Source organism: Saccostrea echinata, unplaced genomic scaffold, assembly GCF_033153115.1.
Source record: "Saccostrea echinata isolate AGI-Se365-2 ecotype Australia unplaced genomic scaffold, CSIRO_AGI_Sech_v1 ptg000052l, whole genome shotgun sequence".
Classification (NCBI taxonomy): Eukaryota; Metazoa; Mollusca; class Bivalvia; order Ostreida; family Ostreidae; genus Saccostrea; species Saccostrea echinata.
The window spans coordinates 11,127,483-11,146,043 of record NW_026889801.1 but is presented as its reverse complement, the minus strand read 5'-3'; the positions used below and the strand labels follow the sequence as shown (position 1 = coordinate 11,146,043).

The 18,561-nt window shown below is 34.1% G+C and overlaps 1 protein-coding gene and 1 long non-coding RNA gene across 2 annotated transcripts in view; both read right to left on the bottom strand.

Moving 5' to 3' along the window:
• The window catches only part of LOC133204042 (coiled-coil domain-containing protein 158-like), a 128,013-nt gene that overhangs the window by 17,840 nt on the left and 91,612 nt on the right, over positions 1–18,561 (bottom strand). The window lies entirely within an intron of this gene.
• On the bottom strand, positions 1,740–16,993 carry LOC133203909 (uncharacterized). The gene is made up of 6 exons (XR_009723496.1): positions 16,869–16,993; positions 13,123–13,192; positions 11,992–12,135; positions 4,892–5,001; positions 4,512–4,674; positions 1,740–2,075 (listed from the first exon to the last, which is right to left on the bottom strand). It is a non-coding gene; the product is annotated as an uncharacterized LOC133203909 (long non-coding RNA).

Genomic DNA, 18,561 nt, shown 5'->3' with positions numbered 1-18,561 from the left:
AAGAGCTAGGCCTTTCAATGCTGAAACCATGACTTAAGGAAGCTCTAAACACTGCACACTAAAGAGTTCTATTTGTAGGGTAGTTTTATTGGGTGATTTGCCCTTAGAAGAAAAATAGTATAAATGGGAATCTACAGTTAATGACTTAATTTCTTATGAATTAAAGTATTCTTAATGTAATGTTAGACCAAGATTAAGTAATTGAATACATTATTTCCATTAATTTTCCTGATGCAAGTAAAAAACAGTGATTTCTGTTCACAAATAGTTCATTGTCTTTGAACATTTTTCTGCAGAAATAAGGCAGGTACCCTATGTTGAAAATGAACTTGATATACTGAATATGTGCACCTTTATATGATATATTTTTCTCAAAGCCCAAAAAGCATTTTTCATTAGTGTTTAGAGCTTCCTTAACATGGATGTCTTAAGACCAATGGAATTAAATTTTGGTGTGGCATTCCTCCTTAAGGAAGTAATTATGGGTCCAGTTCCTAATGAATAGAAAGCCTCATTTGCGGTTTGTATAAACAAGAGCATAAATTATTGATATAAAATTTTATTCAGAAGAGAAATCACAAATAAAAACCTCACCTTTAATATCATCAATGTTCATTTTTGCATACTTAAACATACATCAATAACAAGATGTGTTTGTGAAACACTGATGCCCCCGTATGGCAGCTTATGGCGAAGGTTAAAGTTTCTCAAATGCAAGTCAAAATCCAGGCCAAAAGATAAAAAATGTTAAATTTGAAAGCCCTAGCTGCAACTGTTCAAAAGTTATGGCGAAGGTTAAAGTTTTTTAAAAGTCAGTAAAACATTAAGGTCAAGGTCAAAGTTGTTGGTATCCAAAGGAAGGTCTTGTCACAAGGATTACATGTGTGAAGTATGAAAGCCTTAGCTGCAACCATTTAAAAGTTATGGCCAAGGTTAAAGTTTTTCGAAAGTAGGTCAAACTCCTATGTCAAGGTCAAAACGTCAAAGTGGTTGGTATCCAAAGGAAGGTCTTGTCACAAGGATTACATATGTGAAGTATGAAAGCCCTAGCACCAACCATTCAAAAATTATGGCCTACGTTAAAGTTTTTCAAAAGTAGTTCAAACTCCTATGTCAAGGTCAAAGGGTCAAAGTGGTTGGTATTCAAAGGAAGGTGATGTCACAAGGATTACATATGTGAAGTATGAAAGCCCTAGCATTAACCATTCAAAAGTTATGGCCAAGGTTAAAGTTTTTCGAAAGTAGGTCAAACTCCTAGGTCAAGGTCAAAAGGTCAAAGTGGTTGGTATCCAAAGGAAGGTATTGTCACAAAGATTACATATGTAAAGTATGAAAGCCCTAGCTCTAACCGTTCAAAAGTTATGGCCAAAGTTAAAGTTTTTCAAAAGTAGGTCAAACTCCAAGGTCAAGGTCAATTATTGGTATCCAAAGGAAGGCCTTGTCACAAAGAATACACATGTGAAGTTTGAAACCCCAAGCACCAACTGTTCAGAAGTTATGGCCAAGGTTAAAGTCTCATAAAATTTTGCAAAAGTGGGTCAAACTCTAAGGTCAAGGTCAAAAGGTCAAATATGATGGTACCCAAAGAAAGGTCTTGTCACAAGAAATACACATGTGAAATATGAAAGTAATAGCTCCAACCAATCAAAAGTTATGGGCAAGGTTAAAGTTGACAGACAGACAAACAGACAGACAGGACAAAAACAATATACCCCCGGGATCTTTCGATCTGGGGGCATAAAAAGAATTGTTCTTACTTTTAAAATATGTAACTATATCAATCAATACTAAAAAAGTCTAACATTTCCAATGTTTTACTGAGCGTTGATGTTTGACTGCAGAGTGAGATATTGGACATTGGACCGCTATGTCACAATGTTGGCAGGATCAGCTTAATCTTATTTTCATCTGTTGGTGTTCGACAGTAACAGAATTGACCAAGTTTAACGCAGTGCAGGAAAAGGAAATTAACATCATAGAAGCCAGCACGAGTACAGTCATAACTGAGGTACGATGTGTAGTAGGCCTCTTGGAGTAAACAGAGAACAAGTATCAGCTGTCAACATGCAGTAGACCTGAAACAAAGTGAGAAAAATTATTACATCACTTATGTCAGCTAAAGGTGCTGTGAGCGAGCTAACAAAATAATAAGGTTATAACCCTGCTGCAATTCTTTTATTTAGGATGTGTAAATGTGACCTTGAACTTACCAAAATGACTTTTGTAAAAAAAGGACAGATCTTTGGACATGATTAATCTAAGAGTGAAATATGGACATCCAATTTTTCTCCATTAATACAAAATAATAGACTTACATTTTTTCTGCCAGAGACCTTAAACTTGTCACAATGACCCTCAGGTCAGAAAAAAAATTTTTGTAGCAAATTAAAGCTCAGTTACAAAGTTATTGACTGGACAAGAATGTTATCTCTTATCTGCCAGTGACCTTGAACTTGCCAGAATGACCTTGGTCAAGGTCAAGACAAACTTCCAGGTCATAAACAATCTTTGTAGCAAGTAAGAGCTTCCAATGATTCTCCAATACAAAGTTACAGCCTACACAAGTGTTTTATACCTTTTAAGCCAGTGACCTTGAACTTGCCAGAATTGCCATGGGCCAAGGTCATGACACACTCTCAGGTCTTCAATAATCTTTGTACCAAGAATGAGCTTCAATGATTCTCCATTGCAAACTGATATCCTGGACAAGAAGTTTATATCATTTCCGTCAGTGACCTTGAATTTTGACAGACTGTTTGATGGGATCCCGCCAATCAAGTCGGGTTCATCAAGACATTTGAGCAATATAAGCCTTAAAGATTCAACAAACTTTCATAAAATAATTATCGTTAATATTATTAAATTAGTTTAAAACTATACTAAACATAACTATTTACATCATATTGAAACATTGTACTGAACAAAAGTAGTTTTGCCCTCGACTTGTTAATAACAGCTGTGGCTAAAAATAGTGATTGGGTCATGTGGGGATTTTTTCTTTACAGAGCAATGACTGTTTACAATCTAACATATAAGAAAGGATAAGATAGGCTAAGATCCCTTTTTGGCCCCTGGTTTGGGGTGTCTTTTAGAATGTTGCAACAGTTTTTCAGTTAAAAACCTGTTGTCACCCCTGCCATAAATTGAGTATTGTTTCTAAGTTATGGGATACACAGAGGCCACAGGAAAAATGTCAGTTTCCGAATTTTCTCATTTTATGCAAATTTTCATTGGTTTTACAGCACATTTTGGTTCAGAAAAGATAGAGCACAAGCTTGCCTATCTACCAAATTTATATATTTCATACAATAGTATCAGATGCATCTTATGTATAAAAATCTCAGATAGGCAGCCTTGTGCTCTATATTTCCCAAAGTGAAAAGTATCTCAAATCAGGGGTTTAAATTTTCCTGGAAAACCCACTAGCCCAGGGGCTATTGACCAGTAAAAATTACTAGCCCAAACCTCAAACTAACTAGCCCAACAACTTTTTCATGCGAAATGAAAACATAACAAGTAAAAGATTTAAAGGCTGTGGTGACAGAAACAAATTAAACTTCAATGTAGTTCTCAGTCTAATGAAATCACTCAACATAGAAAAGTGAAAGTAAACTGTTGAGATTTTTTCCCCATTCTGCTAGTCCGATGGACTATCATTACATCTGAATTAGCTAGCCCGAGTCTTAAATTGACTAGCCCTGGGCATCGGGCTACCATATATTTCAACCCCTGCAAATTTGACAAAATGCAACCAGAATTGAGGAAATTCTGGAAAATAACCTACTTCTACACCCTCTTGTGGCCTCCGTATAAGCTTTGAATCAAAATTAGTGCTGGTTTTAAAACAAGCATTATTTTTAATTCTTACCTGCAAACTATCACAATTTTAACTGTGTTCTGATTTTTACATCAAACAAGGGGCCAGATTCGGCCGTTACCATACCTTGTCCTTTCTTTAAAAGTTTTTAGATTATTTATTTGAAGGACTGAAATAGGGGTTCAACAGTTATTTTATCAATACGACCACTTGGTCTTTTACATGACTGGACCACTCATTTACTAGACTGGGTCAAACATGCCTTAGTGTCAAACCCTGTTGAACTAGCCGGAATGACCTTGGGTCAAGATCTTGACACACCAACAGGTCATAAACATTCTTTGTACCAAGTTTGAGCTTCCAATGACCAACAAGTTGGCACCGATAGACTGACAAGGTGATTCTTATATATTCCCCCAACCTTTATTGTGGGGGTAGAAGACCAGCATGATGAATATAAGACAGAACATTCAGGATCTAAATGAAAAATGGGGACTCCTGATACACGTATCAGAGTGGAAGGAGATGCTCAATACAAAATTGCCACCTTCAGTGCCATTGGGAAAACCCAATTCTAAGCTGCTACCCAAGTGACATATACTGTGTTCTTAGAGGAAGAAAACTGTAGCAGTGTTCTATGGAAATAAATTTTGTAAGAAAGGTGAAAGCTGAGAAATAAAGGAAAGGAAGTTACCTGCCCAGCCATGAGGACTGCACTGTCACCATTCCTCCAAAGACAATGATTGTGGATGAGAAGAGATGGGCTGCAGAAAGTGAAAGTGAGCTGCAAAGTGATGACCATCCACTAGTCATCTATTTCACCAGTGGTGGTTAAGGTGCCACTCTATACAGATTATCTGAAAAACAAGGAAATTTCATTGAAAACCTAAAAGATCTGCTGCAATTCTTTGATTCTCAAAGAAAACAGACAGCTATGGCTCAATTAGCAGCCACACATTTCTGAGAAGAATAAAAGAATCCACACAAAGAAAATTTGCCTTTGACCCAAAGCTTCAATGCAAAACAGAGTAAAAAAAAATATCAGTACTATTAACACTATTCCATGAGATTTACCTTTGATTAAGTGGGCCACGTCTTCTACCATCAATTCAATCATAAGCTGCTACCAGAAACAGTGTGGAAAGTCCTGTCAACTTACCGGTAATTCCTTTTCCTGTCGATGACTGAAAAGCAATGAGTGGAAATTTCAGTGTTGCCTAGTGACTATGAATTAAACATGACAGAAGAAAATGTTTGTTAGAAGATTATTAACTTGACTTTTAAGTCCATATAATCTTGCTAGCTAAAATTAAAAGAGTGTTCCAAGGAACATATGTGTCGCCTGATGAACAGCATCATTATTTAAGATTAAAAGAAAATCTAAGGGTGGTCAAATATTATGAGGGCTGTTAAGAGATTATTAGTACATAGTGTTTATTTTTCTTTCCAAGTAATGCCTTTTGGTGAAAAATGGCATATATGTTTGACAAACACTAAGAATTAACAAGAGGCCCATGGGCCACATCGCTCACCTGAGCACATTGGCTAGGCAAATGCACAAATCAGTTCAGTATTGAAAAGATTACCCGGGGGGGGGGGGGGGGGGGGGGGTACTTGAGAAGATTTTTAAAAAATTTTCCCATATATTCCTTTGTAAAAATTTGATCCCCCATTGTGGTTCCTCCCTATCCCAGGGGTCATCATTTGAACTTGAACTTGAATCTACACTACCTGAGGATGCTTCCATATCAATATGACTAAACATAGCTTTCCTGTTCTTGAGAAGAAATATTTTTTCTATATGTTCTTATGTAAAACTTTCGATCCCCCAATGGGCCCCACCCAACCCCTGGGGGTCATCATTTGAACAAAATTTTATCTACACTACCTGAGGATGCTTCCATATCAAAATGACTAATCATGGTTTGCAGTTCTTCAGAAGAAGATATTTTCCTATATATTTCTATTTAAGACTTTGTGGCCCCATCCTACCCACGGCGGTCATGATTTGAACAAAATAGAATCTACACTACCTGAGGATGCTTCCACATAAATATGATCAATCAGGGCTTTGCTGTTCCTGAGATGAAGATTTTTAAAATTTTTCCTATACATTTCTATGTAAAACTTTGATCCTCCATTGTGGCCCCATCCTACCCCCGGGGGTATGATCTGAATAAATTTGAATCTACCCTACCTGAGGATGCTTCCATATAAATATGAACAAACTGGGCTTTGCTGTTCTTGAGAAGAAGATTTTTCCTATATATTTCTATGTAAAACTTTGATTCTCCATTGTGGCCCCGCCCTACCCCCGGGGGGTCATGGTTTGAACAAACTTGAATCTACACTACCTGAGGATGCTTCCATATAAATATGACTCATCATGGTTTTGCTGTTTTTGAGAAGAAGATTTTTAAAGGTTTTTCCTATATATTTCTATGTAAAACTTTGATCCTCCATTGTGGCCATGCCCTACCCCCGGGGGTCATGATTTTAACAAACTTGAATCTACACTACCTGAGGATGCTTCCATATAAATATGACTCATCATGACTTTGCTGTTCTTGAGAAGAAGATTTTTAAAGATTTTTCCTATATATTTCTATGTAAAACTTTGATCCTCCATTGTGGCCCCATCCTACCCACGGGGGTCATGATTTCAACAAAATAGAATCTACACTACCTGAGGATGCTTCCATATAAATATGACTCATCATGGATAAATTGCTGTTCTTGAGAAGAAGATTTTTAAAGATTTTTCCTATATATTTCTATGTAAAACTTTGATCCTCCATTGTGGCCCCGCCCTACCCCCGGGGGGTCACGATTTGAACAAACTTGAATGTACACTACCTGAAGATGCTTCCACTTGAGTTTCATCTTTCCTGGCCCTATGGTTCTTGCGAAGAAGATTTTTAAATGATGCATTTATTTTTTCACTAATTCTTAATTATCTCCCCTTGAAAGAGGGCGTGGCCCTTCATTTGAACAAACTTGAATCCCCTTCACCCAAGGATACTTTGTGGCAAGTTTGGTTGAAATTGGCCCAGTGGTTCTGGAGAAGAAGATGAAAATGTGAAAAGTTTACAACAACGACGACGCCAACGACAACGACGATGACGACGACAGACAACGGACAAATTTTGATCAGAAAAGCTTACTTGAGCCTTCGGCTCAGGTGAGCTAATAAAAGCAACAAATATTTTACAAATATTTTATTTCTTCTTTTCAATGGTATATTAATGGGTAAATAGAAGGGGTACCCGGTGCCGTCACGAAATCATATATTGAAATATGTTATACCTATATTCAAACTCCCAGTGGACCCATATACAGCAAGAGTAAAAATAATTCAAATTATATATCAGTATTTATTTTTTCAATTTCATTTCAATTCATTTTGTGCAAGCTTCTTAGAATTTCAATCAGAAATACGGAGATCATAAAAAAAATCTAAGCTAGGTATAGATATCTGATTACATCAATAAAAAAGATTTTGACGTCAACGCGACACAGCAAGCATACCTATAGAATTTTACGTAGCTCTTTGGAGAACTCTTTTCCAGACTAAAAGATCTGCTAAAACAATAACAACTAGTGCTAACTGTAACGAGAACTGTTTCAGATGTTCCCCAAACACTTCCCCATTCTCTTATGGGCCCCATTCATTAGAGGCTTCATTTAATTATGCAATTCTTTTGTTTAATTAATCTATACTTTATTTTCAGTAGTATTTATTCGAAAAACAACACTGGTATAGTTCTTTGAGTATTAAATTAGCCAATTGGATTTCAGCGCATGCTAGGCCTGAGTATATCGCAAACTACCTAACAATGATACGGTCATGTGATATACAACATGTACCATGATACAGCTGTCACCAATTGAATTAAGCTTTATCTTAACATATAATTCTTTGCTAACTCCACAGTTATAGAAAATATACAAAGAATATCTTGATAACCCTTATCAAAGTTAATAAAAGGTGGATTTATAGTCTTGATATTGTATTTTTTCTTTGCTACCTTTTTTCAGCCATTTTAAAACATTAAAATTTGTTAGGTTGAATGTAGAAGTTACAAACAAAACAATGAAAATTATCTTCTACTGTATCACAATACATACATGGCGATACGCGTATCGTCAGCCCTTGCGATCAATACGATCGATGTATTGCTGTATCGTTACACCTCTAGCGCATGCACATGCCCATATTTTCTAAATATTTCATATTCCTTCCTCGTGAAGAGACTCACAATAAATAGCTATGTAAGAAATCTAAAGATTTTCATTGAAAACTATGAGAGATACAGCCATATAAGTATAAGCAAATCAGAATCCACGTTCTTGCATTCAATTTTCATAGTAGCACAATGTAGGAACCCATTACACCTACCTATATTGTAAATTCCATCCAGTTTTGTTAAAAACTAAGAAAGTTACTACTGTAACAGCCATTTAAAGTTTAAGCCAATCAAATTGCAGCACACTCGCATGAGCGTGTTTTCACAATATCTCATATATTATATCAAAATGGAGAGCCTTTTTGTGTATGACTATATTTTAAATTTCAAAGCAATTCATCAAAAAAAAAGGTTATTGAGATTTTTTGTGTCAGTCAAACAGAGCAAAGCACACATGCATGCACATGCTTTCTTGCTAATTCAACCACCTCTTCTTGTCTACACTACTAATATAAGTTTATACAATGAAGTTCAAAGCATATCATAAAAAAACAGGAAGGTTAATGGTGTTTCAATTGCTTCAGTCATTTCACTCCTTGCACGTGCACGCATGTGCATGTAAGTGTGGGTAAAATGACCTTCCTTCTGCACATCTACACAACATGCCTGTTAACCCTAAAAAGGTTTCATCTCAATCAGTTGAGTAGTTTCTGTGATGACAGAGAAAGAAGCATTAAAGCTTCCAGACTGTCTCAACATGGTAAAGATCTATGGCTGGCATGAGATGAAAATGAAGAAGCAATGATGCTTTAGGTCAATAGACATATGCAAGTTTATAATTCCAATGGGACATGTCTAATTATCCTATCAATTAGAAATTTTGCATAGCTGTTTTATTTGTTCTTGTTAAAATGTTGACAAATTTTCATGAATTAATGTCTTTCTTTTATGGAGTAAAAGTAAATGTCTCATTAATTTCAAAATAGCCCTTATATAGCAAAGAAAAAAAAATCCACAAAGAGTAAGACCCATACAGAATAGCATTTATCATATAAAATCTGACAATAGATATATGATTCTCCACCCTTCAAAGCTAAAGTGAATTATAAAATTGAAATTAACAAGAAGTCTGTGAGCCAATGTTCACTAGTAATACCCCTGCTTTGATGTGAATATACATTCTGATGTGAATATACACAAGTTCAGTTATGGACAGACTCAAGGATGAACAAGAAGTTGACATCAGATTTGTACAAAAATTAATCCCAAAATATGACATGCCTAAACAAAGAATGTGCTAAAATTTCAAGCATCTGCAATCAGCAGTTGCTGAGAAAATTGCGACCAAAATTTGTCATGTATGGTACGGACAGACACACGGATAAACAGGAAGTTGACATCGGATTTGTACAAAAATGAATCCCAACATATGACATGCCTAAACAAAGTGTGTGCTAAAATTTCAAGCATCTGCAATCCGTAGTTGCTGAGAAAACTGCAACCAAAATTTGTTATGTATGGTACGGACAGATGCACGGATAAACAGGAAGTTGACATTGGATTCGTACAAATATAAATCCCACTATATGGCATGCCTAAACAAAGAATGTGCTAAAATTTCAAGCATCTGCAATCAGTAGTTGCTGAGAAAACTGCAACCAAAATTTGTTATGTATGGTACAGACAGACGCACGGATAAACAGTAGGTTGTAATCAGATTCGTATGAAAATGAATCCCACTTTATGGCATACCTCAATAAAGTGTGTACTAAAATTTCAAGCATCTGCGATGAGTAGTTGCTGAGAAAACTGTGACGAAATATTTGTTACGGACAGACAGACACACAGACAGACAGACAGACACACAAGGGTAAAACAGTATACCCCCCTCTCCTTCGGAGTGGGGGTATAATAATTAAAATAATTATTTTTAATAAATATATCTTTATCCCAGATATCTTCCAAAAGAGATTTCAGTCTCTATTCACTCTATAACGATACTTTTGGTATACCCATCCTGACGTCTTTTCATTGTATTTAAATTTCAGTTTGTGTGGTTATATTGCATACAGTTTCAAAGTACAGTGTCATGAGCTCATATACAGTAACATGTGATATAAATGCTAATTATCAAAATCCTGCCTCTCAAAATCAAAAAAACAAAGAAAAAAATAATAATAATTCAATCAACCGCCAGAGTGATTTTATACAATCAAAGGTCAAGGTCAACTGAATTGTAATGTAACGAACTCACTTGCATTGAACTCTCTTTGTTTGAAAAATTGGTTTGTTTGAAATGAACTGGGTTTCTCCTAAAATGCTGGTACAGTTTCTTTGCAATAAATACTCGTTTAGATTGAAATCGGTTAACTTGAAAAACTCTGTTAATTTGAAGTGATTTTGGGGTCCGCTGAACACAAAGCTTATAGCAGTTTTGATAACGGGTACATTGAAGTTGCCGATTGCGACGCGTGGACTCAGGTGACTGACTATATATAAAGTCTAGCACGTGTTAATTTTTCACAGGTGATTTGATGTTGGTGGACCTGTACAAATTTAATTATGTGTTGTATAGATAAAACAATAATCATTGAGCATTTCTCACCAGAACATATTAGTCGCCATTTTTATTTTCTAACTACGGCATTAAGACCGACATGGATAAAATACGCAGGGGTGTCATGTGTACATTGGTGTGTGGAGAATAGGGCTGTGTATTGACCAAAATATTTCGATAAGATATTTTATAAAGCAATATGCAATATATTGGATTCTAAAATAAGTCTAGCAAAAAGGTCTTGTAAATCATTTAATGCATAAATTTGATAAAAATGGGTGTTTTAATACCAAATTGGAAGTTCATATGTCTCACTGTCTTTACAAAGAACACTTCAAATTCAAACTTTTAATGACTGAAAAACTAATATGTTAAAATATAGCTGTATATGGATTTTGCAATAGTTAATTAAGATGTGCTATCTCCTTAATGTTTATTTTATTATTGACCAGTTTTAATTAAAAACAGTTAAAAATTATCTTTGGTGACTGAAATTCCCAACTTTTTCACAGAATTATAAGAAAAACAGTCTGCCCAATACGTATTGGAAGTTAGTTTGTCGATACGATAAATTCCTGAATATCGATATGTATTGATTAATCAATATATTGACACAGCCCTAGTGGAGAAAGTGCCGGAGTAAATAAATCCACTGTAATTAAGTAAATGGAAAATAAACTTCTTGAATTGAAGTATATGAAGCATATGTTTTCAATGCTGATGAGACAGGGCTGTTCTATAGATTCGAACCTGACAAATCATTGCATCTATGCGGCAATGTTCAGGACGAACTTTTTTCATGTATAAATAGTCTTGATAGTTTTCTAACACAGATCGAAAAAAAAAGAAAAAAAAAAAACAGTAAAAAAAATTTAGGACTTTTTTGAAAAATAGAGATAAGTACATTTCTCAAACACTGCATGTAATGTTATGTAAAAAATATGAATTCGCAATTGTATATTTTTTTTTTACTGTACAGTCAAGCCTCGGTACCCCTAACTTGAAGGGACCAAGAAAAAACTTCGAGATATCTGAGGATTCGAGATATCGAGGGTAAAATACTTAAAGAATAAGTGGTTGGGACAGCAAATCACTTTGACATATCCATGGTATTCAAGATATCAGTGTTCCAGATAATGAAGTTCAACTGTATCTACATTTTTTATGTAATTCATAGCACACAGATATAATGAAATTCGTTTACTTTGAAATAAATCTCAAGGTCCCTTAAATTTCAATGTAAACGAGTTTGACTGTATATGGTATTTTACAAAAGCCAAAGTGCCAAGCAATGCAAGTGCAAGGTATCAAATCCATTCCTCTTACAGTTCTCAGGATCTAGGGTATGACAGACAGACAGACACCATGTAAAGTGATCTCTAAGTGTCACTTTTACCAAAATTTTTTTCATAATCATTTTGTTTTCTTACCTCTCTGAAGAGCATGACAAAGGTTACATAGGTGACAGGTAGAAATACATGTCATGGGATGTATTGATGTAATCTTTTTAGTGAGCAGATTGCATCATGAATTGTTTATCTGCCGTTGCTGATCTTTAACAAGGAAGACTTCTCCTGAAATAAGAAAAATTATTTTCAAAAGTGAAGTTACCTGTTACTCTTAAAGGGACATAGACACTGATTCGACATTTTGAAATATTTTCTCAAATTGTCTGTATTATATCATGACATATATGTGGCTATAGCATTTCACATGGAAATATAATAAAAAACTTATTTTATCTGTAAATTATTGAAACTATGAATTTCGGGATGCGTTTGATTGACACATCCTTGCACTTTCACAAGTAAACTTCATCCTTAAAACTTAAGAAAAATAGGTTTTTTGATACATATTAATGAAAAAATATAAAAAAATATAATCCAGAAAATTAAGAGTAGAAATGAGAGAAAGCAAAACCAACTAACCAGTATTGTCAGTCCATGCTCAGTGATGTGTGAAGAGTTTAACAAATTGAACACAAAACAGTTTACGTTCCATTGGAAGTATTCAATTTGTTAAACTCTGCACACATCACTGAGCACGGACTGACAATACTGATGAGTTGGTTTTGCTTTCTCACATTTCAACTGTGAATTTTCTGGATTTTATCTTTAATTTTTTTTATTAAAACACAACAAAATTTCTTAAGTATCAAGGATGAAGTTTTACTTTGTGAAAGTGCAAGGATGTGTCAATCAAATGTGTCCCTAAATTCGTAGTTTCAATAATTTCCAGGTAAAATAAGTTTTTTTTAATGATATTTCCCTGTGAAATACTACATGTATAGCCACACATGTCATGATCTAGTCGAAAATTTTAGAAAATATTAACTTCAAATCTGATCGAGTCTATGTCCCTTTAAAGGTCATACACAAGAAAATAATTCACTATATTTTACTATAAAGCCTTGTATAAATTAATCAATTAATATGACCCTCACTAGATAAAAGATGAAGAAAAAATGAATGATGCTTGGACAAAAATTTGAGACCAGAAATAAAATAATTCCTTATGCAGCTTTTAATAGAGAAAATTAATATTATTGATAGGTAAGATACCTTCAATCATGTGGATTTCACATGCTGATAAACAATTTACACACCATCCAGGAAGTTGCATCATGAGCACCTAAAAAAAGAGTATTCCTTAAATTCATTGATTGCCCACAAGTATAATATTCCTAATATTTGAGTAAAAAATAAATACTGTAGGCCTAAAATGAGAAACCGAAAAAGAAAACCTGAAAAGAAATTGTCTCTTTCTACAAAGAACAATAACTGACTAAGTTCATTTTGATTTGCTATTCCTGGCTCTAAGCTAAGCATGGCATAACAAGGGTCTACTGGAAAGAAAGGGTAAATTATTCATATGGTAAAAAATTAACAAATCAAACTTTGTAAATAAATACCCAAGCATTTGGTTTTGTCTTTGATTTCGACAAAATGTTATTGATCTCCAAAAATTTTTGTTTATGTGTGCTGAGCCACAGTAAAATTTTAAATGTTGTAGAACTGTATATCCATATCTAGATTCAGTAAGAAATTTCTAGTCATTTGACAAGTTAATTTCACAGTTTCACCAAAGTTTGATTAACAATGTTATGGTTAATAAAATATTATCCAATTTAAGCTTATAGTTATATTATTAAAGTGCAATTTGTCAAAGTAAAAAATGCCTGTAAAAAGAACAAGTGGCCATGGGCAACAATGCTCACCCGAGTCACTATGGCCTTGCTGTTCTACTTTTTTTTTTACTACACATGATGATGTATACTTATTCATATGTAAAAATTTGATTGTCCATTGTGGCCCCACCCTACCCTGGGGAGGGGGGGTCATGATTTAAACAAACCTGAATGTACACTAAGTAATGAAGCTTTCAGAGAATTTTCATTTTCTGGTCCACTGATTCTTGAGAAGAAATGTTTTTAAAGATGCCATTAAATTTACAACAATTCTTAATTATTTCCCCTTGAAAGAGAGTGTAGCCCTTCATATGAACAAACTTGAATTTCCTTTACCCAAGGATGCTCTGTGGCAAGTTTGGTTAATATTGGCAAAGTGGTTCTGGAGAAAAAGATGAAAATGTGAAAAGTTTATGTCGCCGCCTCCAACAACAACAGTGACAGACAACAGACAAATTTTGATCAGAAAACCTCTCTTAAGCCTTTGGCTCAGGTGCTAAAATAAAAAATGGAGAAATAAAATTTATTGTTAATGACAGTTTTACTTATGTATTTTAAAACTCTTTCTCAAATACCATGGATATGTCTAAGTGCTCAAGTTCAGTGAGTTTATGAACTTTACCCTCTATTCTTGAAACCTCAATTATCTGTTTCTCAAAGGTTTTTTTTTTTCAGTCCCATCTATTGCCATAATAGGCTTATCTCCAGGGGGTCCTCATGACTAGCAATTACATAAGCAATAATGTTTTTGAATATTAATATATTGAAATAAATAAAACTGAATAATTAAATGACAAGATATGCATTCGACATTGGGTGACACAATTGGGGAAAATATTCTGGCATGTTACCCTCGAAGTAAGTGATTGTGAAATTTACTTGTCTGAACATAACTTTTACTTGTATAAAAATATTTCATAAAAGACCTATTTAACAATTTGAAAAAATATTGTACATTACAGTAGTCTATAATACATTCATTGAGTCTGTTTTTGAGATTTTGAGTGGACACATCTATTGCAAATTACTAAACTGTATCATCCTATCCTAAAGTAGATGTAAATCATGTTATATAATTACATGTATGAAAGAAAAATAGTAACAAGAAATAGCTGACTATATGACTTCAAATTTTTCTTTGCCTTCTTTTGCTTATCCTTTGTAGCCTAAATTGTCTTTTGCTAAAGCTCTCCTGCCAGATAATAAAAACCCAAATTTCCTTCAGTAAAAGTACACGTTTCAAAGTTACTGTAGTTCTAAGTAGTCAACTTCCTGGTACTTTAAATATTAAAATTAAAATTGTGACAAATGCCTGAAAAACATCAGATATTTCAGACAAGTTTCATAGTAACATTGTTCCTGATCAAGTTTGACAACCAGGGCCATCATTATTACGAGCAGGATCATTCAACATTTAACTATTTACAAACCGCATGCATGGCATGTTTTCATTTTGAACCTCCGATAAAAAGTTGACAACAAATTTTAATTCTTTAAGTTTTCATGCTCAGCTAAAAAAAATTCTTCCTAGAAAAATATCCCTTGTCAAATCGGACAAGTGGTCAGTAATTATCACTTGTTCATGAAAAATTTTACTGGTACATGTACTGGACAAGTGGATGAGCATACAATGTCGAGCCCAGGAACTCTGCCCCATTTCTTGTTTATATTTGCCTTAGCAACCAACAGCATTAAATCTCGAACCCGAGCTATTATAATATGTAGCATAAAAGCACACGAGGATGATCAAGAGGGTGTTACAACTGTTTCTGTTTTGTTGTATTTGTTTCTAGCATTTGTTATTAACTGTTTCTGATGTGATGTGAATTCTTCATGGTATATATAGTGAAACTATATTTGTGATAAAAACATGATAAAAAAAATTAATAAAAAATGTTTTTCAAAAATGTAAATGATACTAGTAGTATAAAAACTCATTTTTAAGCATTTTAGAGTAGAATATAAACATCGAACCTAATGGGTCCTAGAAAAAACTTTGTGATATCCTACGGTTCAAGATACTGCAGTTAAAATATGTACTTATAGCATAGCATAAATTTTCCATCTTTAACACTCAGTTATACCTCGATAAATATTGCTAATGAGAGGAGGAGCGCAATTAATATTTCTATCTTCATGATAACACAAATCTAAATAAGTCAGTTATTTTTATAGCTAATTTAGCCTTCATTAAGTTCAAAAAATTTCTTTAAATCTGTTCTGAATCAGACAAGTAAAAAATATTTATGCATTCAGACACAGGGTTTAACATTTATAAGGCATGTCTGATCGACACTGACTAGTAAAAGTTTGATCCTGTCTAAAAATTGAGTGTACATCTGACATGTAAAATTAATATAACAAGTGTGCAGCATGTGTATTTTATTCATCTGCTCTCATGTACACACAGGATTCGAAATACCCCAAACTGTAGGGGTCTACAAATACAGTCATGACTTTAATGATTTTAGGTTAAAATTAAAAACAAGTAATTGTAATTGGAAGTATTCTATCAATACTAATATGTCAATTAAGTTTCATCCACCAGTATAATGCTACGACATTGACGAGAAAAAACCATGCGTTTTCTACATGGGCATTTCTTCAATCAATTTGTTTATGTACCAGTATAAATTTATAAGAATCCTCTTGGGTTTTAATGTGATGGAGGAGGGTGCATTTAGTCATCAGGATGTTGTAACGCGGTCTTAAAACTCTTTAATAGCTTTGGGGCACGAACTACTTTTAAATTAGTTAAATAATCTAACTGCGTCTCCAGACGAGCCCTCACCACACCTCTCTTAAACCGGGTCTGAAGCACATTAATCATTTAAATGATTAGAAAATTCTATCTACAACTACTTCCTCTTCCAGATGACATCAGTCTATTGCAGTGCAAACAAAAAATTAGTTTTATATTTTTTGGTTTTGGTATCTACACTGCTTTACTGTTGTTACAAGGATTACAGCAAGTTAAACTATGAATTAAATTATTTTTTAACCCCACTAGTGATTGTACCAGCTAAATGACTGTGTATCAGTGTATCGTCCAAGTGTAGAATTGTAGATATCTTTTTATTAAAACTTTGAATTTGATAGATTTGAACTTAGGCGACTAACCGTATGTTTCTTACACATTCTTCTAATACTTCCACAACAAAACACTCGCCGCAACCATTCTTATTAGTCATCCTAAGCTTCCTCAGTCCTCGGTCGGAGCCTGTACTGCCATTTTGGTTGGCTAAATAACCCGACCCACTGTTGTTTCGTAAATTGCCAACCCGTTTTTTTTTAAATACAGAACATTTAATTCTAATAAATCAGATCTTATTTCCTCTGGTAATTCATCACATTTTTTCAGACCAGCTGTACAGCATTTCAAGACAGAATAAAAAGATAAATATTTATTTATAATTGCCATGTCGAACCTCGTATCAGTCGATGCTGAAGAAAGATGGTGATGAGGACGGAAATGCACAATTCATTTATTTTATTGATTAATCCTATTGCAAGTAATTGATGATAGTATCGTCATGATTTTTTCATAAATATGCAATACAGAATTAAAAAGTTTTGAAATTATTGGTAAATAAACATGATAAATGGCAATATTGATAATGTATTTTTTATCACCCTGTACACATACTGAGTGTAGGGCACTGTATTACAGTATATCTGGTAGAGTTTGAAATGACATTTGTTTAATCATAAAATATGCTCTTAAAGTGAAGAAATTGCATGCGTCTAATCAAATAAACGAGAAAACTACATGCATGGGTCCCAACTTGCATTTCATTCTATGTTAGGGGTCTCTTAGCAATACCCAGAGACCTATATAGTAATATACTATAACAAAATATCACATAATTTATTCGATATATACACACCATCTTGTAAAATATTGTATCGTGTCATAGGAGATGTTCTATTGCACACCTTAAACATACACATAGCCCAATCACCCTGTTGTATGTGTTAAATGTCTATGCATATTTATGTGTTATGTGATTTACATTTGTTGTGCAGTACTTATACATTGTTTAAAAGAATTTTTAATTATTTTAAAGATAAAGTCTTGGGTCCCTGTATTTATTTTGGGGCAGACAATAGTCACTAATTTAATTTAGGGTATGTGTACATCAGAAATTAAATTTGTGTCTATGATTTAGTTGCTTTCAAATTGGCTTTAAGATCAGTCTCTACTCCAGTGGAGAGGATGATTCCTCTTGATTCTGGAGTCAAAAGGTCAAAGTTATGATTGCGGGGTATGGATATGGAGTGAAAAAGAGAAGATAATGAACAGTGATGTATTTCATAAAAATTACAAACAATACAAATCTTTGAACACTGCATAAACACAGACCCCCTGAAATTCCAGAGGTGGGATCACGTGCCAAGGAGGATTAAGCATCCCCTGTTGACCGGCCACACCCACTGTGAGCCCTATATATTGATCAAGTAGATGGAATATTCAATAGTCAAATTTAGCATATAAACAAAGGCTTAACAATTGGTATGAAGCAAGTCAGCCAAAATACGACCCATCAGTGATAGGTTATATTTGCTAACAGGTAAATCTTTGTACACCCTTGATTACACCTGGATAACAAATCTTTATTTCCTATATAACCTAATAATTTCTCTGTAAACCCAATTCCACTAATATTTTAAACTATTGATTTACTACATGCTTCAATACGTCGTGACATCATGTTGTATGGTGTTTATTTGATATAGAAACTATTCATTGTGATGTCACATTATTTAACCCCACCCACCCCACCCCAGCTTTAGCTGGGTGTAAGGAAATTTA